Here is a 25,245-nt window from a genome sequence, read left to right as displayed (position 1 = left end):
TATTTTGGTTCTCCTACCATTTACGACCCTATAACTAATGCCCTTGGTGTGTATATTCATCGTAAACAAAATTTTCTCTTTTCTAACGAATTCTTTTTCATGTAAGTTTGTATTTTGTTGCTGGATAATATCTTTCATCAAACGGTCGTATTCTTTCTGTGGCACTTCGCTGCTTCTTTAGTTGTACTGTTTCTGTGGCACTTCGCTGCTTCTTTAGTTGTACTGGGTGAAATGCAGGTATCTATGTGTGTCATTACAATTTTTAATACCTTAGTAATGATTGACCAGTGTTATTGTTAATTACAGTCATAACTTCTATTTTGTTAACTTCGTATTGCACAAAGCAAGGATCAGTCGTTTATGACTGAACTAGTGTGGAAACGAGGATATTTTGTTGTAGGCAGTTAGGAAAAATGTGAAAGGAAGAGCTTATTTATTGAGACTGAAGTTTTGGGATGAATTGACAAAATAAATCAAATCATCATGAGGAAAAGAAGTAGTTTATTTCCAATAGAATTGAGGAATTTAATATTCGTGCGAGTTATTTCTGCATATGGTGCTGTTATTACTCGTATTATTGAAAGAGCGACAGATATCGTAGCAAATAGTCGGCATTTATTAGTGAAGATGTTATCATTACTACGGTGGTGAACAGCAACCGGCCTGGAATTGTCAGTAGCCGTTGTACGTCAGTGAGGTTGTTGGTTTGTAAGAGCTCATCCACCTTCTTGCGTCGTGGTTTAGCCCCTAGATGGATGAAGCCGTGGACGCTAGAGAGGAGGACAAGAAAAAGAACTTGGTTATTACTTTGTTTCTATCATATCTCGAGCCATCATCACGTTCCACAATTAACTTCTTATATCAACGAATGTAGCATAAGAATTGCAGAGAATACACAAGGACCTGTATGTTACGTTTGCAGGAAGTGTCTCCTTAGCTATTTTGTTGCTGTGCACGTCTATAGCAGAGAGATAGGAACAGCAACAGACCGTCTGTACACTCATCGTGCACAAATGTCAATCAGTATTTTATAAATGGGGTTGTTTTACTACGTTCTCACCCATCGTTGTTGGCAAAGTGTATGAATACTGCATAGCTTTCAATTGCGAAAGGCGGCATATATCAGTAAACGTTTTTGACCAAGGCATAGTCTTTTAATATCTCTTCTTAGTTTGACACAACAGAAAGTCTATGTGTCGAGGAGGCATCACAGAAAAACTATTACGGTTCAAGTAAGTGTTGTATTATCGTCGTGGGTGAAGAGTTAACAATTAAGTATTTCAAACTGACAATAGGCAAAGATTCATGATTTACATTGTGGAAACGTCAAGAATTATGCCGCGATGGACATGGTACCGTTCCAGTGGTGTCGGATTTTAATTTATTATGATGTTCAAAAGCTTATTGTGTGATTTCTTTTCCTGTTTACCGTCTCTGAAGCTTACCTTATTGAGGAGTTGAATGACTGCGAGGTTGTTTTTATACCAAGCAGTGGATTTTAATAAATATAGCGAAACCAAACACACACAGACACACACACCCCCACACACACACACACACACACACACATATATATATATATATATATATATATATATATATATATATATATAACCAACTCAGTACTACCACTACTACCACTCTCCTTGGTTGAGTTCTGTAGTGGCAGCGGAGTGTGGTTGAGAACACTATGTGCCTTATATTTTATAATAGCTTTACATTCTATTAATTCTATGTTTAAGATGCGTGGCCGGCGTTCTATTTGAAGTGGTCTGTTTCACCGTGTCTGCCTCAGAGCTGTTACGTTTAATGCTTCGAGAAAAGTAAAACTGAGTTCAGAATTAAAAATAAGTAGGAATGTTACTATGTCGGAAGTTTAAATGAAGTGTTGTATCAACCGGCATGCTGCCGACGTCGGGCGGGGAATGTATGACTACAGCCGTGTCTGTTACTGAAATGACGTTTGTAGACAAGTTGACATTACTTTCATTCTTCGAAGAACTGGAACCGTCCTCCCTACAACTAAATTCCTCCGGCACCAACGGGGAAGGTGTACTTTACACCCATCTCTCGTAAGTACTATAATCTAGTCATGTACTTCATATTTAAAAATTTTGAAAGAAATGTATGCTGGTTCCCAAGAATGCTTGTGCCATATTCTACAGTACTTTTAAACTTTTATCATTTAAAGTTAATTCAGAAATTTAAGTTGTAGTGATAAATGTAGTTGTAGTAGTATACTAGTAGTCCATACGACTTGCTACAACTTCTGAACGCTAGTTAAACGTCATCTATTTAAAATGTAGGCTGTTAGTAAAAGTCCACAACAGCCAAGATTATCTGTACTTTTTTTTAACTTTTTGCTTTCGTGGTGCTGTTGATGAACAAGATAGAATCGAGTTTAATAAGCTGTAGGTAGAGACAACATTGGGTAAGGGCGGTAATGAGAATAGAATTAGTGCCGAAATGTTTCGGGTGAGTGAGTACCAACCATGTTAAGTGAGTTTGCCAGCTGGTACGTAAGGGAAAATGTGCAATGTCTTAGTGACTAGCTGCACGGAACGGAAACTGTTTTAATTATTATGTCTGACATGTGCAGTAGGACAGCAGGATTTACTGCTACTGTTCCCTTCATTTGCGTTATATGCGAAAAAAAACTGTGTATGCTTTAACTCACGCAGTTAAATTTCCTTAGTCAGCGGGAATTGTTACCGGAATAGCGATTCAACTTGAAAAATTCCGTCATTGGTTTCAGATGTGGGTACATGTAAGATGGAAAATTCGGACGAGATGTTATTACTAAGCGACTCCGATTAAATACCACTATTTAACTTCAAATTCCGCGTGAGAGGGGGAAGTAATTTAGCAGTATTGCAAACTTTGGGCTGTTATTTGATAAAACATTCGAGCCAGAGGGTAGCTTTACAAAGCACAAACATGCAAATTTTGTGAGCTTACGATACCATTGGTAATTCCGTTGGGGGCAAGGAAGACGTCGAGATCGATCACTTGTCAATCGAGAAGGCCATATACTTACTGGATTTCTTTCCTGACGTTCCCACTGATGACTTGGGAGCGACGAAACTGATGTCAGTTATAACGTGAAGAAAAGGTAACAGTCATACCGACTCTTACCCTCACGGATGACACAACCTTAGCCAATATCGGTTAGTTGATACGTGAAGGAATAATTAGACTTTGTGTCATCATTATATTGACTAATATTTTTAGTTCTGAAAAGATGAGGCGGGGTTTGGCCAGCAGCTGATTAAAGAGACCTGAATTACAAAGTAAACCTCCAGTCTATTTCACTACGAGACTTCCATTCATGTTTTCGTGCTACGATAAGTCAGAGATATTAATTACACTGGACCTAAACCAGGCTTATATCAGATACCGTTTGCAGAAGCGTCTAAGACAATCACAGCCTTCACAATGCACTAAAACTTATATGAATCTAACTGAGTTTTGTTCAGGCCTTCAACAGGAGCTGCGGTATTGTTACGTCTCCTGGGCAACATTTTTTGACACAGCTAGGTGTTGTGCCTGCATTTACCTTAATGAAATGAAGTCAGAGTTACACAGATACGGTTCCAGGATTCCTTTATAAATAGCCTTTCAAACGCGATTACATTCACTTTATTGTGAATACGAGGAAGTCATTGTAACTAGAGACTGATAAACGATCTTAGTGATACACTTTATACATAACATATTATAACATAATTTTTTTTTCGAGTCATTCCTGTCGCGATTTGCATATTTTTCAGCATCGATCAAGATCGATTCAAGAGAGTTTCACGTGCGCATTTCAAACATCGCTGTAATCATTTTCGTGACTACTAGATTTTTAAAAAAGAAGACACTATAGCCAATTTATGAAGCACATGCAGCGATAGACCACTTCTGCGAGAAATGTTTCTCATGTTTCACTTCAGCATATGCACTTACTGAGTCGTTTAAACAAAATAAGTCTTGAGAATTACACTCCTGGAAATGGAAAAAAGAACACATTGACACCGGTGTGCCAGACCCACCATACTTGCTCCGGACACTGCGAGAGGGCTGTACAAGCAATGATCACACGCACGGCACAGCGGACACACCAGGAACCGCGGTGTTGGCCGTCGAATGGCGCTAGCTGCGCAGCATTTGTGCACCGCCGCCGTCAGTGTCAGCCAGTTTTCCGTGGCATACGGAGCTCCATCGCAGTCTTTAACACTGGTAGCATGCCGCGACAGCGTGGACGTCAACCGTATGTGCAGTTGACGGACTTTGAGCGAGGGCGTACAGTGGGCATGCGGGAGGCCGGGTGGACGTACCGCCGAATTGCTCAACACTTGGGGCGTGAGGTCTCCACAGTACATCGATGTTGTCGCCAGTGGTCGGCGGAAGGTGCACGTGCCCGTCGACCTGGGACCGGACCGCAGCGACGCACGGATGCACGCCAAGACCGTAGGATCCTACGCAGTGCCGTAGGGGACCGCACCGCCACTTCCCGGCAAATTAGGGACACTGTTGCTCCTGGGGTATCGGCGAGGACCATTCGCAACCGTCTCCATGAAGCTGGGTTACGGTCCCGCACACCGTTAGGCCGTCTTCCGCTCACGCCCCAACATCGTGCAGCCCGCCTCCAGTGGTGTCGCGACAGGCGTGAATGGAGGGACGAATGGAGACGTGTCGTCTTCAGCGATGAGAGTCGCTTCTGCCTTGGTGCCAATGATGGTCGTATGCGTGTTTGGCGCCGTGCAGGTGAGCGCCACAATCAGGACTGCATACGACCGAGGCACACAGGGCCAACACCCGGCATCATGGTGTGGGGAGCGATCTCCTACACTGGCCGTACACCACTGGTGATCGTCGAGGGGACACTGAATAGTGCACGGTACATCCAAACCGTCATCGAACCCATCGTTCTACCATTCCTAGACCGGCAAGGGAACTTGCTGTTCCAACAGGACAATGCACGTCCGCATGTGTCCCATGCCACCCAACGTGCTCTAGAAGGTGTAAGTCAACTACCCTGGCCAGCAAGATCTCCGGATCTGTCCCCCATTGAGCATGTTTGGGACTGGATGAAGCGTCGTCTCACGCGGTCTGCACGTCCAGCACGAACGCTGGTCCAACTGAGGCGCCAGGTGGAAATGGCATGGCAAGCCGTTCCACAGGACTACATCCAGCATCTCTACGATCGTCTCCATGGGAGAATAGCAGCCTGCATTGCTGCGAAAAGTGGATATACACTGTACTAGTGCCGACATTGTGCATGCTCTGTTGCCTGTGTCTATGTGCCTGTGGTTCTGTCAGTGTGATCATGTGATGTATCTGACCCCAGGAATGTGTCAATAAAGTTTCCGCTTCCTGGGACAATGAATTCACAGTGTTCTTATTTCAATTTCCAGGAGTGTATTTCACAGTAAAGGTTCAGCCTCTTATTCGTTTACACAGCATCACTTCTAGTCATTTCTTTCCCTGTTGCACTCGCAAATAGGGCGAGGACAAAACTACTGTCTACAAGCCTCCACACGAGACCCAGCTTCTGTTGTCTCATCTTCGTGGTCCTTGCACGAAACGTACGATGGCGGCAATAGAATAGTTCTGCTGTCAGCCTTAAAACCGAGTTCTCTAAATTTCTGGGATGGTGCCTCGAGGGAAGTGCGCCGTCTGCCCTCCGAGGTTCTCATTTGAGTCCACAAAGTATATTTCCCTGCTGATCGAACCATCCGGTAACAAATTTAACAGCACGAATCTGAATTATTGCGATGTTTTCCTTTAACCCGACCTGGTGAGTATCCCAAGCACATGAGCAGTACACAAGAAAGGGTCGCACCAGCGTTCTATATGCCGCCTCCGTTATAAATGAGCTACATTTACCCAAAATCCTTCCAATAAACCGAAGTCGATCATTCGCCTTTCCTGCTAAAAACCTGACCTCATCGTTCCATTTCATATTGCTTTGTAAATTTTCGCCTAGATGTTGAATCGATGAGTGTGTTATGCAGCACACGACTAACTCTGTATTCTAAAGTTACAGGAATTGTTTTTTTCCTACTCGATCACATTATCTTATATCTTTCTAAATTTGAAGCACGTTGCAACTCATCACACCAACTAGAAATTCTGTTAACGTCATCTTGCGTCGTCCTATAGCCAGTCAACGTCGACACCTTGCCGTACGTCACAGAATCATCAGCAGAAAGACGTAAATCTCTGTAGCCTGTCCGATCACTTACGTATATAGAGGATAAAAGCTGTGAAATCATGCTCCCCAGAGACATTCCTGACAATGCACTTGTCTCTGGTAAACGCTTGCCGACAAGGAAAACGTACTGGGTTGTATTACTCAAATAGTATTGGCTCAAATGGCTCTGAGCCTATGGGACTAAACATCTGATGTCATCAGTCCCCTAGAACTTAGAACCAGTTAAACCTAACTAACCTAAGGACATTACACACATCCATGCCCGAGGGAGGATTCGAACCTGCGACCGTGGCGGTCACGCGGTTCCAGACTGTAGCGCCTAGAACCGATCGGCCACCTATGGCCGGCCACGCAGCTTATGGGAACATTAATCATATCGACCGTTGATCTCTGGAGCGTAGTGCTCATAAACGCTGTAACATCAAATAATCAGTGAACCAACAACTGAGCAAAGATCCAGAAACTTATTAATAAGTTCATGGCTCATATACGAATAATACAAAACTTTCAGTTATGTCAAATATTCATCCACATGTATGATGCTAGCTGGTGCTACGAAGGATACAGAAAATTGCTCAACCGGGGAAAGCAATAAGTCTGCAATGCAAAAATATGGCATACCTTAGGTGGCACTGTACGAGAGCTTAGATTACGAGGAGGAATCTCCGTAGCTTGGGTGAAGGACAGAAGAAGCCAGCTGACAAGGTGAACAAGTTCTTTCAGCTTTAATCAGACCAAATGCTAATAAGAACTACTTTCTGAAAGAAAATTGAGGCTAAATGACCCTGATCCTTACTACTTAAACCACGTTACAGCACGTGAAATTAGAAAAGCTGTAATGAGTATCCCTTCTAAAGCAATAGGTATCGACACTATTAGGCGTACCATTTTCCAAAATATACCACACGGCATCGTGCGAGCCTCGGCTAGCCTTCACTGGCGGAAAAAGTCGCAACACCAAGAAATAGTTGTGAGACATCAGAGCTACTCTAAATACACGCTGTAGCAGCCGTGAGCACTAGTTACTTTTGATAGTGGACACGGTGTGCTGCTGTTAGTAAAGAACACGTTTATGGTGACTAGGTTTGAACGAGGTCGTGTAATATAGTACTAGAAGCTGGATGCTCCGTCTCCGATACTGTAGAAAGACTTGGCAGGAACGTAGCCACTCTGCGCTACTGCTGAAATCGGTCGTCACGAGATTAAACAGTCGCAAGAAGATCGGTCTCCGGATGGCTACGTGGCACTACGAAGACCATACGTTCGGCGTGTAGTTCTGGGGCATATTTCAGCAGCGGTTGACATCATAGCGCCATAGAAAGCTGTTATAAATCTGTTACTTCAAGGACAGCTCTGAGCCAGACGCCTTGTAGCGTGCATTCCGCTGTGCCCAAACCATTGGACAGCGCGGTGGCAGTCTGTCGTGTTTTCTGGTGAAAGCAGGCTCTGTCTCTTTGCCAGTGACGGCTGTGTGTTGGTTACTGGGACATCATTTGAGGGCCTGCGGCCAACCTGTCTACTTTCTAGACGCAATGGACCTATACGTAGAGTTATGGTCTGCGATGCGATTTCATATATCAGATGGAGTACTCTTATGGCTATCCAACGCACTCTGACAGCAAATCTGTACGTCAACCTGTAGATTGAACCTATTGTGATGCCATTCATGAACAGCGTTCCAGGCTGTATTTCCCACATACAGTTGTTTTCACTCAACATGCTCTACAAAGTGTCGACATGTTGCCCCAGCCTGCTCTATCATCACATCTGTCTCCAATCGAACCCATATGGAGCATCATCACACAACAGCTCCACCGTCCTCCACATTAATTATTCTTGGTGTTGTGACATTTTTTCCGTCACGGAATTTAAATTTGCCTTCGAGTTTGGGACACAACGCCTTCAATGAGTAAGAAGTAAAGTTCAGACTACTCCTAAAAAAAACCACATGCACTTAGTGTTAAACTAATTACCTGAAAAAACGAGAACCATCGATTATACTCTTCGCTAACGTTGCTATCCAGGGGTATCGGCTTGCTATTTGCTGTGGTCGCTGAGGCGGGAAGTGGCGCTCGTAGACTTTGACTGGGCAGGTCCCTCCCATCGCGTCCTGTGCAGGAAAGTTGAGTTAGTTACTGCTGAGTATTTTCCTGGAAGTAAAAGTGTTTACAATCGCTTCTTTCAGCTACCCGATGACGTGGTAATCCACTTACGGATGCTGAAAGCAGGAGCTACAATCAGCTACATTCTACCAGCTCTACTTTAGTGTTCGTTTCTGGTGCAGGCAACAACACGCCGAAATCTACATCTTTTGCTGTGAGTTTTGTGCGCGTCGGTGCGTTTCCGTCAATTAAGGAAAGTGCGTTCTGATTAGCTTACGATGTTAGTGCAATGAGGTGTAATTTGTGGTTCGGGACGTTTACCTTTCTTTTCTGCATGTAAATTGCCCGGAGTATAAGTTATCATTAGTTTGTCTGTCTGGTGTTTTTTACTATCAATTGTGCATTGAGATCTCTGGATTTGCGGAATTAGCCTGATAGCTTGTACTGATAGCCTATATCAGGGATTGCACGATTAGTTGAGAGAGTGTACTGACGGGGAATCAATTACGCACATCTCTCTGTGGTTCTGTTTAAACGGTTAAGGAACCGGGACTGAGCAAGGATGTACTATTTTTTGGAAATTTGTGGTAAGTTCCTATATGACCAAATTGCTGACGTTATCGGTTCCTAGGCTTACACACTACTGAATATAATTTAAAATAAGTTACGGTAAGGACTACACATACACCCATTCCCAAGGGAGGACGCGAACCTCCGACGGAGAGAGTCGCGCGAACCTCACTCGATCAAGTTTGTATCTGTTTGGATTCACCGAGAACTCGAGTTAATGATATCCATGTCCGAGCGAGCACTGAGTTTCACTGTATGTGTTTTATGAAGTTTTCTAAACGCCGTTAAGTGTGTGCGTATTTAAGTGTTACCTTTTGTTGGGAAGTCTACGATAAGAACTGCATTGTGTTTTCGCATTGCACGTTATTTACTGTCAAATACTGAAATGTGGCAATAAGGAAAAACGTTTGTTGGTCACTGCGGTTCAGCTGGATAAGGTAAGGTTAGTGCCGTCTTTGGGTAAATGGGTTTTTGTACGAAAATTGTAAGTGATATCTTACGACAAACGGCCTTACTTGTAAGAGGCGGATACGTTAAGAGTTAGTTTGGTTGTAGTTCGGTGAGTTTCCACTAGTGTATCTACTAATTCATAGCAACGATTACGACAAACCGGGCTCAGGTAATACCTGTTAAGTGTGCAACTTATTCGGCTATTGATGGTGTTAATTGTTACCTGTGATAACCATTTAACCCATGTTATAATCAATACCACGAGGCAGCTGTGTTTGTTCGAAACAGCTTAGACCGATTTGCGGACACTAATAATTACCAACTATAAGATAAGTAACTGAAGTGTGTTGTCTGCCTTACTATTTGGTATTCTTTGATGTCAGAATTTTACTTTCTTGCAAATATAGTTTCACAAGTTAGTGTCAAAATTTTTTTCTAGGGCATTTCTTTACGTTTAAAAGGTGCTGCAAATTTTATTTACTTAATAGTCGTGCTCAAACTGTAAGGATTGACATAAATTCATCGCTTGAAAATAAAATCGCTGATTAAAAGCAAAGTAACATATGTAATTTTTCATCATAAAAATATGACCTTGAAAATATATTTAAAACTTAGCAGTAGATATTTTAAACTACCACAAGCACCAACAAATATCAGTACTTATTAATTGTATAAAAATAGCAACGAAGAATAGAAAAGAATATGAGCATAAAAATCGCATAATTTTTGGAATACTCAATAAATTTAAAAAAATATTTCTTTTAGTACATTTTTCAGACATATGTAGTGCTAATATACAAACCAGACTGCAGTTGGTCTTCTGCAACCGGAGGCCCTTCTGCCAGCCCTAGGCACTCCTTGGGACATACCACCTGTGCAGAGATGGCTCCTGCGCAAAGGAATTGTTTTGTAGTTTTAATATGTTTCATACAACGCAATTGCACCAGTACATTCATCATTCACAACAGAAAATTGAACTTATTTAGATGAGAGACCTAAACAGTTACTAAATGTTCACTTTACACATCAAAAGTCTCACAGTACTATATCTCGATGCTTTTCCTGTATTTACTATGGTCAACTGACCTCTGAGTTGTGAGAAAACAGTTCCAGAATCTGTAATAATTTACCAAACTGTCATCCATTCAATGGGAATTACATTCACTTCTGTGTCTATAAGAGTAATTTAACTTAATTCGAGGCGTGAACAGAAACTTACTAGGAGTAACTCTCTCCATAATATAGCTAAGAAGATTGTGTAGTCGCAACATTTTGAGATTGTTGCTGCTACACCCCACGCATCTCACTGCATGCAATAAACACTTACAGATGTAGAATGAGAATTTCACTCTGCAGCGGAGTGCGTGCTGATATGAAACTTCCTGACAGATTAAAACTGTGTGCCAGACCGAGACACGAAATCGGGACCTTTGCCTTTCGCGGGCAAGTGCTCGACCAGCTGAGCTATCCAAGCACTGCTCATGCCCCGTCCTCACAGCTTTACTTCTGCCAGTACCTCGTCTCCTACTTTCCAAACTTTACAGAAGCTCTCCTGCGAACCTTGCAGAGTGAAAATCTCATTCTGGAAACATCCCCCAGGCCGTGGCTAATCCATGTCTCCGCAATGTCCTTTCTTTCAGGAGTGCTAGTTCTGCAAGGTTCGCAAAAGAGCTTTCGTAAAGTTTAGAAAGTAGGAGACGAGGTACTGGCAGAAGTAAATCCGTGAGGACAAGGCGTGAGTCGTGGTTGGGTAACTCAGATGGTAGAGCACTTGCCCGAGAAAGGCAGAGGTCCCGATCGAGTCTCGGTCAGGCACACACTTTTAATCTGCCAGGAAGTTTGTTACAGAGGTAGCTGCAGCGAAAGTTTGACAGTGTAAAAGATATGGTAATATTTAAGCAACAGAACTCTGAGGGCATAATTTAATATCCATTGTCTACTCCACACAGCACAAATTTAGTCACACAACTTGGAGGAACGTTAGATATATCGATCGTGACAGTCCAAAGCGGACTGCCTACAGCATGGTTCACAAAGATATGCAAATATTTTAATATGTTACTCTGCAAGTACAAGTAAAGAAAAAAGTTCAAATGAAGATAGGTCCGCAAATGTTAATTTACGGCTAATAGTAGCTTTTCCGTGTAATTTAGCAAGTTCGTTAATGTGAAACCATAGCAAAACCTTTTTTAGATTAAAGTAAGGCACGATTTCAGATATTTGTTGTTGTTATTGGTCTCCTGAATCTAATAAAACATGTCCCAGACGTGCAGTAGTTTTCCAGATCATCCAACATGAATTCACAGGTGCTATTGTATTGATGAAAGTAGATTATCAGACATATTCACACAGTTTCATTTAACGTTATTACCCCGTTTTTTTTAAAATTAAGTTCTCTACTACTTCTGTTGAAAACGTTGTGCATAGTCTGGAATTTAAGCAACGAATTAGGCCAAGTAGTTAATAAATTAAAATTTCACGAGATTACGTCTTTACTTCTCTGGATGTTATGGAAAACTACTGCAGATACACGTCTGGTACATGTTTTATTAGATCCACTTGATCAATAAAAACAAAATGAATGGAAATCACGCTTTGCTTTAACCTCGTACAGTCATGGCTTCAAATTAGCGACGTTGCTAAATTCCCGACAAAATATTTTACTAGCCACAACGCCGTAACTAAACATTTTCGGATGTGTGTTTATCTGCACTGTTTTCTTTAGTTTTACTTATAGTATAACATAGGAAAAATTAGCATATCTTCGTGAATCACCCTGTAGAAATACAAAGGCTCCAAATAAACAGTGCTTCCAAGAAAGTTGCTAAATTTTTGAGCTTCTGTTTCATGGCTCCATACAAAAAACATTCAATTCAGTATAACAATACGAGCCCTGCGTCCTGTTAAAGGATTTCTGTAGCTTTGGTAAAAATCAGAAAAAATCAATAGCTGTATATCACATCATAGCTGATAAACTTGTACAACTTATACCGCAAATATCAGTCGGATTTAAGTAAGCACCCGGTACCAACTGATGACCTGAGATATGCCACTGACAAACGTGCGGCTACCATAACGACACTGCTTGAGTTCGGCAAAGTATTTGATGCACAAGAAATTGGTCCAGCGCGTGAGAAAAATAGACAATTACATACACATACTTCTGTAGCTACTCTGATTTCTCTTACTTTATTAAGATGGTCATTTCTCCCTATGTAGGTAGGCGACTCTAAAATAATTTCACATCAAGGGAAAATATTGGTGACTGAAATTTCGTGAGAAGATCCTGTCGCAGTGAAATCGCCATTCGTTTAATGACTTGCAAAGGACGTATAAGGGTACTGTAAGCAGTCTCTTTAGTAGAAATTGTATACCTTCTAAGTCTTGGTGAAGTACAGTCCATGTGGTGTCTTCCCCATAACATTACCTATCTGGTCTTTCCAATTTAAATTGTCCTTAACAGTAATTCACAGATACTTAGTTCAACTGGAAGCTTTTAAATTTGTGTAATTTCATGTGTAAACAAAATTTAATGGCTTTCTTTTCTTACTCATTTGGGTGACCTTATAGTTTATCTATTCTGAGACCATTGTCACTTTTCGCACAATGCAGATACAGTTAGTAGTAGTTTATCCTGTAGTGAAGTAGAAGTGGATAACTCCTGTGAATTAATATGGTTGGAGGTTACACTAAACAACCGAACTAGGTTAATAATTGGCTCCTTTTACCGACCTCCAGACTCAGCAGCATTAGTGGCAGAACAACTGAGAGAAAATTTGGAATACATTTCACATAAATTTTCTCAGCATGTTATAGTCTTAGGTGGAGATTTCAATTTACCAGATATAGACTGGGACACTGAGATGTTTAGGACGGGTGGTAGGGACGGAGCATCGAGTGACATTATACTGAGTGCACTATCCGAAAATTACCCCGAGCAATTAAACAGAGAACCGACTCGTGGAGATAACATCTTGGACCTACTGATAACAAACAGACCCGAACTTTCCGACTCTGTATGTACAGAACAGGGAATCAGTGATCATAAGGCCGTTGCAGCATCCCTGAATATGGAAGTTAATAGGAATATAAAAAAAGGGAGGAAGGTTTATCTGTTTAGCAAGAGTAATAGAAGGCAGATTTCAGACTACCTAACAGATCAAAACGAAAATTTCTGTTCCGACACTGACAATGTTGAGTGTTTATGGAAAAAGTTCAAGGCAATCGTAAAATGCGTTTTAGACAGGTACGTGCCGAGTAAAACTGTGAGGGACGGGAAAAACCCACCGTGGTACAACAACAAAGTTAGGAAACTGCTGCGAAAGCAAAGAGAGCTCCACTCCAAGTTTAAACGCAGCCAAAACCTCTCAGACAAACGGAAGCTAAACGATGTCAAAGTTGGCGTAAGGAGGGCTATGCGTGAAGCGTTCATTGAATTTGAAAGTAAAGTTCTATGTACCGACTTGACAGAATCTACTATGTAGGAATCAACATGGATTCCGGAAACAGCGATCGTGTGAGACCCAATTCGCCTTATTTGTTCATGAGACCCAGAAAATATTAGATACAGGCTCCCAGGTAGATGCTATTTTTCTTGACTTCCGGAAGGCGTTCGATACAGTTCCGCACTGTCGCCTGATAAACAAAGTAAGAGCCTACGGAATATCAGACCAGCTGTGTGGCTGGATTGAAGAGTTTTTAGCAAACAGAACACAGCATGTTGTTATCAATGGAGAGACGTCTACAGACGTTAAAGTAACCTCTGGCGTGCTACAGGGGAGTGTTATGGGACCATTGCTTTTCACAATATATATAAATGACTTAGTAGATAGTGTCGGAAGTTCCATGCGGCTTTTCGCGGATGATGCTGTAGTATACAGAGAAGTTGCAGCATTAGAAAATTGTAGCGAAATGCAGGAAGATCTGCAGCGGATAGGCACTTGGTGCAGGGAGTGGCAACTGACCCTTAACATAGACAAATGTAATGTATTGCGAATACATAGAAAGAAGGATCCTTTATTGTATGATTATATGATAGCGGAACAAACACTGGTAGCAGTTACGTCTGTAAAATATCTGGGAGTATGCGTGCGGAACGATTTGAAGTGGAATGATCATATAAAATTAATTGTTGGTAAGGCGGGTACCAGGTTGAGATTCATTGGGAGAGTGCTTAGAAAATGTAGTCCATCAACAAAGGAGGTGGCTTACAAAACACTCGTTCGACCTATACTTGAGTATTGCTCATCAGTGTGGGATCCGTACCAGGTCGGGTTGACGGAAGAGATAGAGAAGATCCAAAGAAGAGCGGCGCGTTTCGTTACCGGGTTATTTGGTAACCGTGATAGCGTTACGGAGATGTTTAATAAACTCAAGTGGCAGACTCTGCAAGAGAGGCGCTCTGCATCGCGGTGTAACTTGCTCGCCAGGTTTCGAGAGGGTGCGTTTCTGGATGAGGTATCGAATATATTGCTTCCCCCTACTTATACCTCTCGAGGAGATCACGAATGTAAAATTAGAGAGATTAGAGCGCGCACGGAGGCTTTCAGACAGTCGTTCTTCCCGCGAACCATACGCGACTGGAACAGGAAAGGGAGGTAATGACAGTGGCACGTAAAGTGCCCTCCGCCACACACCGTTGGGTGACTTGCGGAGTATCAATGTAGATGTAGATGTAGATGTAGTGTCGGTTTTGGAAATGGTTTGGATATTCTAAAGACTTCACTAGAGGGCAAACGATAGCTTCTTCTACAAACAGTCTAACAGGGCTACCAAGATTGCCTCCTAAAATGTTTACGTAGGTTAGGGAGGGCAGAAGACCATAACTCTTATTTTGGGAAAGCTAGATAATTGTTCTGCTTTATAGAAACCGGACGTGTTTTTCTTCATAGAGTTACCACAATCGTTACTGAAGAATAAGTACGAGATTGAATTGAAATAGTTCTATTTTACTCGATGATTTTCTGTAGATTACTACGAACTGTGACCCATTTGATAGGAGCGCACGAGTCTAGTCACGTAACTGAGGTGATGCATTATAGACAAGCAATTGATTAGAAGTCTTTTATGAGGAACAGTGTTAAAAGCCTTCTGGAAGACTAGAAATATGGAATCAATTTGAGATCCCTCGTCGACAGCACTCATTATTACTTGCGAATGAAGAGCTGGTTGCGTTTCACAAGAACGAATTTTCTGAAAACACGCTGACAATGCGTCAATGAATATCAGGCATATGAATATTGATCTTTCTTCTGTGTTCCAAAAACTACGACTTAGAGTACGTGTGTTGACGTCGCAGGTATTTTTTGTAACTGACCAGAAATTATTAACTTTCATGTTACACAAACTACTGATTTCGTTTCATCTTGACGGTATCCAAATACCATGTATCAGTAGATGGTAAAAATGAAGAGTGAAATTTCGCAGCGGCAGCTCAGCTGGACAGAAATGCTGTAGCCACATCAAAGAAGACGTACATTACGCAATGAGTTATTAGAACGAAACTGCCCTATTATGACGTAATCCATACCGGCACCAGTAGTTGTAATGCTAGATGATTAGAACTGACCATGAACGAATGTGTGTTACATCCAACTTGTCCCCAATATGAGCACGTCAGTGCTTCGCTGCCCTGTTAATGATTTCGTCTAAACAAGTTACGTGACTAACATAACCTCTGTCTACATCACCAACTCCCCAGGGTGCAAGCACACTTTTTACCTCGTGTGACGTCGTGTGCTGTCAATACTACGCCACCTGAGTCCACATGTAGAATTTGGCGGTAGCCCATGTGACTACGCTGCAAATCTACGGCCGGCTTAGAGACAAGACCTCCTCAGCCCACGCCGCTAGTACCGCCACGAAACCGACTTAATAGACGACCCACCGCTCTCTAGAGTAGTCTAGTCTAGTCTTTCTGTTGTTCCGCTCTCTCTGTCTAGTCTAAGCGTTGTCATTCAGCCTTTGTTACTACTGCGGACATCGGACTTGACCTATCTCACCGACTTGTGTTGGATATTACGCCGGACTTGCTGGGAATCACGTTCAGTTTAGAGATGTATCAAACACTACCCTAAGAATCTCGTTATTTGTGTCCCTGTCACAGAAGCCACCACGTCCTTGACCTCCACAAGTTTTTGGTCAACCAGACATCTCACATGAGAGGCCACGCGCTGTCACTGAGGCGGAAAAAGTCATGGGATATCGTGCCGGATGTCCTGTTGCCCAGTGAAGTGCAGTAACTCGTTTTAGCATGGATTCAAAAAGTCGTTGGAAGTCTCATGCAGTAAAATTGACCCATACTACGTATATAGCCGTGCACAACTGCAAAAACGTTGCGAGTGCTGGATTTTGTGCTCGAAGTGAGCCCTTGATTATGTCCCATAAGCGCCTGACTGTAATCGTGTGGGACGATCTAGGTGACCAATCTATTCGTAGAATGTTCTTCATACCAAACTAGAACAATGGCACATGGCGCATTGTCATCCATAATGATTCCACCACTGAATGACTGCAAATGGTCTTCTGTTAGCCGAATATAACCATTGCAAACATCCAACTTTCAATTTCAATCATGACTATAGTAAAAATATGGCAAAGGTAATGTTGAATCATATCACTCGGAGCAGTTGTGATCTAAATAAGAATAGATTTATTCATTCTTAACATCACAAGACAAAAAATGACTAAAGAAACGACACACACATTTTTTATTTGGACAAACGCTATCAAAGATATGCGGCCTAAGGTGAACAAAGTGATCACCTGGGGATCAACACACGACACAAACCAGAACACTAAACGCTTTACCTGACTTCATACATGTGAATCCGCGGTATGGCCCAAAAACTACGCTACAGTCAAGCATGGTGCTGAGAAGAATATATTGGAGCCCTACACCATAGCAACGAACACTTTACCCTCCTGCTCGACAGGGCGGCACCCCGCGATGCGCTCGGCGACCCGAGTCATGGACGGCAGTAAACTGTTATTAATGTCGCGCGTCCGAAAGATGCAAGTAGGCGGTCTCGCGTTTGGCTAATTCGTAGCCTCTCAAACCCCGGTGGTTTCTAGTGTGCAGGTGGACCAGTTTGCTGTTGTGCCACAACTATGAATGACGGAATATGTCAAATGTTTAGACGGATGACTCAAAACAAATAAGTCCACCCACGTACCACTCGTTGTGTGCTTGATGCTAAAAGCAGTACGTCTGACAGTTCAGATGAAAGCTGGCACAGGCTCTCCCTTTCTCTGCATACACAGATTTGACCAATTAGTGACTTTAAGAATTAATTGGGAGAAAAGGAGAAACAGACTCAGATTATAGGCCTCTTTCTCCCACGTTTACGCTGTGACGTTTGCTAAAAGCATGAACTCGATGGAACCACAGTCTTACATACAAAGATTGCTATGTACCCTGTAGCGTCCATCTCGAACTTTCCAAAGAATGGCCATAAACTCGCTAAACCCTTGTGCCTTTACAAATATGTCTTAAAGTAGAGTCTTAACATATGGGCGCCCCTGGTCATGGAAATTCGCAGAAACGCACAGTCGTCTCATTGCCTTCCTGCCTAACAAGGGCCCATCCTCTGATTTATTTGCTGATCATCAATGCTCTGCCCATTGCTAGTTGGCCGATGTGAACGCGGCCGCCGGCCGACTGGCGCCATCCAACGAGTCTGCACAATGAGATTGATTAGCAGCACGTTTTCACCCTGCAGAAGAAACGTCCCCTCGGCTCTGAGCCACCGTACGCTTTCACTGCAGTCGTTTAAATCGGCACCCTCTTCCTTTAGATGCAGGCAAAGTTTACCGCTATTCCTTCAGTAGAGCACACAAGCAAGAGCGTAACTACTGCCAACCATTTCATGATATGAATGAAGTCAGATAATTTCCAACTATAGCAACCATGTAATAAAGATCAACTTCCCTAGGAACACAACACCGTATCAGAACTGACTGTACCCTGCAATCTCTCACCATCGCCAGTCAATGAGAGGTTCAGATGAACTAGACTACCCAGTCCATTGAATCGAAACAGAGCTCTCACCATTATTGAACCACTACCAACTTACACTGTGTCTTGTTGAAAACTTGGTTTTGTGGATAAGTGGGGTGTGTGACACACTCAAAAACTAGCATGAGCTCTTACGAACTGAAATAGGCACTCGTCTGACATGACCACCGTTTCCCAATCGTTTAGGGTCCACCCGATATGGTCATCGGCTCAGGAGAGGCACTGCAAGTGATGTCATGCTGTTAGCAAAGGCACTCAGGTCGGTCGTCTGCTGCCATAGCCCGTTAACGACATCTTTCGCAGCACAGCCGTAACAGATACGTTAGTCGTACGTTTCACACTGATTACTACGGCTATTTCACGTATTGTTATTGCCTGTTAGTACTGACCAATCTAACTCAGTTGCTGTCGGTCGTTAAGTGAAGGCCATCAACCACTGCATTCTCCGCCTGAAACGTCATATTCTCGGCACACTCTGAATTCCCAAACGATCTCCAGAATGTACTTACCCAATCGTCTCGCTCCAAATGCCTTTCCGCGTTCAAAGTATGCTAATTACCTTGTTGAGGCCATAATTAACTTGGTAAATTATTGTACATGAATCACATCTGCATCTACATCATACTCCGCAAGCCACCTAATGGTGAGTGGCGGAGCGTACTTTTGGTACAACTATCTGATCCCCACAACCATGTTCCACTCGCAAATAGTGCGCGCAAAGAATGATTGTCACTAACCACCGGATCACTAATGAAAGCTCCGCCAACGCACTGCCGTTTTACGCCTTGTGTACCCGATACTGCCGACACCTGCATGTGTGCATGTCGTTATCCCATCACTTTTGTTACCTTAGAGTTATGTTTCGTACATGATCCAGTCGCCTGCTGTGGAGGCGACCCTTGAACCGTCATCCATTGACCTCTGTACAACAACAGGTCCATTATCAGTGGTGCCGGGCACATTCGACTAGTAATCTCACTAACTGGAATAGAGGTGTTTACAGTGATGAGTCCCGCTTCAAACTGAGCCCCGATGACCAGTGGAGACGTACTTGCAGACACGCATGGATGGATGTGCCATATCATATCATAGCAGGACCCCTTTGAGTGTCATCCAAGCAACTTTACAGCATGTTCTAAGCCCGTTTTATTGCCCTTTATGGCAAGGTATTATGGGCTTACATCTTAGCTAGATAACGCCCTCCTGCACACGGCGACACTTTCAGCTGCTTGCCTTCGTGCTTTCCAAAACATACGTTACACTGTAAGGTCACCTTATCTCACCCCAGTTGAGAAAGTTTAGAGCATTATTGGAAAGACCCTCCAAGCAACTCGGCATTTTGAAGATCTAAAGAGCAATTGGGACTGCATGTACCAAGGTATCCTTCAGGAGGACATCCAACCATTCTATCAAACAATGTCAATACTAATAACTGCTTACATAGCGCCAAAGGTGGACCAAAGCGTAAACGACTTCCTCAACTTATGAAGCTTTTCCTCTTGAATGAACTATCGAATTTTTTCTCAAGTTGCAATCATTTGTTGACTGTACACGCACATTACATCAACCGAGTTCCGTCCCAGCCCTTCGTGATGCATCACTTTTTGTCTTAGAGTATATTCGTAAAGTAATTCTGGCGCAAGGATTGTCCTTTTTAGGAGCAGTAGTGGTCAATTTCGTAACAAATAACCTTTTCGTTCCAAATCAAGGCGGGAGGAATATGGGAATCTTTTATCTGCATACGTGAGAACGAAAATTATTCGACACAATGGAAGAGGCACAAAAGATTTAGACCTTGTATCGTAAAGCTGTTAATACTCAGTAAAAGGCCCTGTCCGGTTAAGAAGCAGCACATGAGCCACGCTGCCTCACGGATGACCCAATATGTGCAAAATGGGTTTAGCTTTAGAACTGACTGCCGCAGGATCGCCTGTCGAGCTATGTGACGAACGCTACGAACAATACCATACAGTTACCATAATCGCGCGTCATCTCTTTGCATCCCATTAAAATGGAACTAACTCTTAATTTAACGAAACTGGAATGTAAACGCAGCCATGGAGCACAAAACGACAAAAATTTATGTATTCATTAAAGTTATTTACGAAATATCAAGGTAGTTAATTTACTGTTTAGCTTGTGGAAATTTGTATGATATCTATGTCGTAACTGCTTCTTCAAATTATCACAATAAATAATCCGTAGTATAGCCCGTATATTTTGGAAGAAAATTCATTTCTATAGTCTTGTCATCGCAACGATATGTAAGCACAGCGTTCATTGAGTTATTGAAATTTAGGAAACGTCTGTTAGATATTGGTCAAACGAACTCCACTTACCTAAACATCTAAACGGGAATGCTATCACAGCCCTGAATATGTGAACATAGCAACTTCATGCTGCATTTTGTTCCAAATGGGTGCTGTTTTTGGAGCTAGCAGTTACTGACTGGTAACATTAATCTTCTTTCCCAGAGTTTATTTCTAGGTAATTAAGTGCACATAGTGTCACTCTGCTGTACGCGACGCTTGCCTCATTTATCCTTTACGTTTCCCTTTCTTCACATATCAGATATTACTAGAAAAAGTTATGCCTATGGTTCCACCTTTAATATTTTCTGTCAAGCAATATGAGGTGAGAGCAAAAACTATGACGCTGTTGAGTCCGTCCTGTCAGTCAGTGTACAAGAACAAATGAATAAAGGCTTGTATACTGGTGAACGCATACAGTGCAGTTCGATGAAAGGGGATGCATATAGGGAACGAATGGATGAACGGAGTGTCTCAAAGATTAGCAACAAGTAATTCGTTTCCAGCTGTTCGCCTCTTCGAAACGTAGTTAGAGGTCAAACATCGTTATTGGTATATCTGTTACAAATTGAAAATGCGTCTAAGAGTCGATTACAAACGAAGTTACGTGGTTCTGTTCGGCGAATTGACTTACCGACACAGGCGGCGACCACGACGATGACAATGAGTGTCTTCTGCATGGCGAATAGTAGCCAGGAGTTAGGAACATCGCCTTTTATAAGCTAGTAAGCTTCCGTTGTTACGTAAAGCGAACGTCATCAGTTAAGTGCGAATTGTAGTGATAAAAGCTACCAGGTGTTTTGTACTTCACAGAAAACTATCCGTTGTTCCCTCCTGTGGATGTTAATAGCAGTCGAACAAGGAAAAGGGAAATGAATTTACATGTCGCTGGCTGAGGGAGGCGTGGCTACTCGAACGAGCCAGATAACAAAACGTTTACAAAATACGAAGTCTGGTTACGTAAAGTTTTTAGTATTTCATTTATTTATTTATATAATGCTTTGAATTAAAAGAAATACTATCGACGGCTCTCGAGTAACATATACCAAATAAATTAATAAGAAATGCTACTGATCCCCTACATTACACAGTACAGGTCGGAACACTGTTGCAAAAGCGACGAAAAAAGCATATCAAATTAGAATGAACGCGAAACCTCCAAGAGTGTTGAAGTTTTACAGAAGCTAGAAATTTACTCCGAACTCGAATGACAAATACTTTTAATAGTTTGCACAACGAAACTAAATCTAAAATGTGGCAGAAGATCCAAAGACATTCTGGTCGTATATAAAGTACGCAAGCGGAAATATGCAATGAATATCCCCATTACACTATAACACCCTACTGATGACAGTGCCATTAAAGCAGAGTTACTAAAAGCGGATTTAGCAAATTCTTTCCCCAAAGAAGACGAAGTAAATATTCCAGATTCGAATCAAGATAAGCTGGAAACGTGAGTAACTTACAAGCAGATATCCTTGGTGTAACACAGCAATTTAAATCATAAAAGCAAAGCCTCCGGTTCTTACTGTATACCAGACAGGTTCCTCTCAGAGTATGTTGATAAAGTAGTTTCATATTTATAGAAGTATGTACAAGCGCTTTCTCGTCGAGTCATTCTTACCTAAACACTGGAAAGTTGCGCAGCTCACACCAATATTTAAGAAAGGAAATGGCTTTAATCCGCTGAATTACAGACCCAAATCGTAAACGTCGATTTGCCGTAGTGCTTAGGAACATATATTCTGTTCGAAGATTATGAGTTACCTCAAAGCAAACAATTTATTGAAAAACGGATAACGGCTTGTGAAACACAGCTACCAATTTATTGTCAGGAAGTAATGAGCGCTATTGACGGGGTTGTCATAGTGTTCCGTAGCTGCAGGTTTCCAGAAATTCCGTATTTTTAGGTTTCCTGGAAGTTATTGACACCGTTCTCCACGGGCAGGAGCTGCTTCTGTTCAAATTGCGTGACTGCGGAGGATCGTCCCAGTTGTGTTACTGGATTTGTGACTTCCTGCCAGAAAGGTCACAGTTCGTAGTAATAGACGGAAAGTTATCGAGTAAAAGAGAAAAAATACCTGGCGTTCCCCAGGAAGTCTTATAGGCTTCAAAAAATGGTTCAAATGGCTCTGAGCACTATGGGACTCAACTTCTGAGTTCATAAGTTCCCTAGAACTTGGAACTACTTAAACCTGGCTAATCTACGGGCATCACACACATCCCTGCCCGAAGCAGTATTCGAATCAGCGACCGTAACGGCCGCGCGGTTCCAGACTGTAGCGTGTTATAGGCCCTCTGTTGTTCCTCGTCTACATGACCGATTTAGGAGACAATATGAGTAGCACTCGTAGATTGTGGGAAGATGGAGCTGTCATTTATGGTCTTATAAAGTCATCAGATGCTCAAAACAAATTCCACTACAATTTAAACGAGGTATCTATATGGTGCGAAAAGTGGCAATTGACTCTAAATAATTAAAAAGGTGAAGTCGACCACATGAGTACTAAAAGAAATCGACTAAATTTCGGTTATACTAACAAATCACACAAATATAAAGGCTATAAACTCAACTACATACTTATGGATATCTATTACGAATAACTTAAGTTGGTTCAATCACATATAATGTTGTGGGTAAAATAAACCGAAAACCCCAATTTATTTACAAAATACTTAAAACGTGTGACGGGGTCTCTAAAGAGACTGCGCACACTACGCTTGTCCGTGCTCTTCCGGAGTAGTCCTGTGCGGTGTAGGAGACGCATCATATTGGATCTACGGAGGACACTGAAAAAGTTCAGAGATGGGCACCTCGTCTTGTTCTGTCACGAAATAGCGAAGAGAGTGTCACGGATATGGTACGTGAACTGGTGCGGCAATCACTAAACGGAAGTCGTTTTCCTTTGTGGCTGGAAGTTGTCACGAAATTTCAATCACAATTTTTTTCCTCAGAGTGTGGAGATTTGGGATTATGCCCACCTACATAGGGCGCAATGATCATCGTAATGAAAGATGAGAAATCAGAGCACTCACGGACAGATGTACTCGTATGTATTTGTGTTTCCCGCGGGCTGTAACAAAGTGGTGCGTTAGAGAAAAAGAATGACAGTGGTTCGGTGAACCCTGTGTCAGGCACTTCATTGTGAATTGCAGAGTAATGAAGCAAATGTGGATGCATTTTCACAGACCATAAGTGACTACCTGGACCAACAGAGTGAACTGGACAGAAATAAAGCTGTAAGCTACCCGTGGTCTAGGGGTAGCGTCTTTGATTCATAATCAGAACTTCTTCGGTCCCGTGTTCGATCGCCGCCACTGCCTAAGTTTTGATAAATAATCAGCATTGGTGGCCGAAAACTTCCGGCATAGAAGTCAGCCTCATTCTGCCAACGGCCTTGTCAAAGAGGGCGGAGGAGCGGATAGAGGTTCAAGGCACTCTCTTGTCCTAGGGGTGGGAAATTGCCCCTAAAGGCGGAAGAATCAGCAATGATCAACGACATGAGGATGCAGAAGGCAATGGAAACCACTGCATTAAAGACACGTAACGTGTATCCACAGGACATGTGGCCTGTATTAGAAGAAGTGTCATGATGATCTCTCCATTGGCAAAAGATTCCGGAATAGTCCCCCATTCGGATCTCCGGTAGGGGACTGCCAAGGGGGAGGTTACCATGAGAAAAAGATTGAATAATCAACGAAAGGATAGCGTTCTACGAGTCGGGGCGTGGAATGTCTGGAGCTTGAACGTGGTAGGGAAACTAGAAAATCTGAAAAGGGAAAAGCAAGGATCAATCTCGATATAGTAGGGGTCAGTGAAGTGAAGGAAGCCAAGGATTTCTGGTCAGATGAGTATCGGGTAATATCAACAGCAGCAGAAAATGGTATAACAGGTGTAGGATTCGTTATGAATAGGAAAATAGGGCAGAGGGTGTGTTACTGTGAACAGTTCAGTGACCGAGTTGTTCTAATCAGATTCGACAGCAGACCAACACCGGCAACAATAGTTCAGGTATACATGCCGACGTCGAAGCTGAAGACGAACAGATAGAGAAAGTGTATGAGGATATTGAAAGGGTAATGCAGTAAGTAAAGGGGGACGAAATTCTAATGGTCAAGGGCGACTGGAATGCAGCAGTAGGGGAAGGAGTAGAAGAAAAGGTTACGGGAGAATATGGGCATGGGACAAGGAATGAAAGAGGAGAAAGACTAATTGAGTTCTGTATCAAGTTTCAGCTAGTAATAGCGAATACCCTGTTCAAGAATCACAAGAGGAGGAGGTATACTTGGAAAAGGCCGGGAGATACGGGAAGATTTCAATTAGATTACATCATGGTCAGACAGAGATTCCGAAATCAGATACTGGATTGTAAGGCGTTCCCAGGAGCAGACATAAGATACTGGATTGTAAGGCGTTCCCAGGAGCAGATATAGACTCAGATCACAATATAGTAGTGATGAAGATATAAAATAAATAAAATAAAATGAAATATTAATTATTTTTATCTGAATGATTGGCTCTCCTATGAGTCGTCAGGTTTTGATTATTCGGTATCAGACGCTTGACAATGGCTTTTTCGTAAAGGCAATGTTACT

At 42.4% G+C, this 25,245-nt stretch overlaps 1 long non-coding RNA gene across 1 annotated transcript; it reads right to left on the bottom strand.

The window, feature by feature from the left end:
- Positions 1-544: 544 nt before the first annotated feature.
- LOC124625763 lies at positions 545-10,161 on the bottom strand. The gene is made up of 3 exons (XR_006980717.1): positions 10,127-10,161; positions 8,176-8,312; positions 545-770 (listed from the first exon to the last, which is right to left on the bottom strand). It is a non-coding gene; the product is annotated as an uncharacterized LOC124625763 (long non-coding RNA).
- Between the last annotated feature and the right edge of the window lie 15,084 nt (positions 10,162-25,245).

This window comes from Schistocerca americana, chromosome 8, assembly GCF_021461395.2.
Source record: "Schistocerca americana isolate TAMUIC-IGC-003095 chromosome 8, iqSchAmer2.1, whole genome shotgun sequence".
Lineage (NCBI taxonomy): Eukaryota > Metazoa > Arthropoda > Insecta > Orthoptera > Acrididae > Schistocerca > Schistocerca americana.
This window is presented reverse-complemented; position numbering and strand designations above follow the sequence as displayed.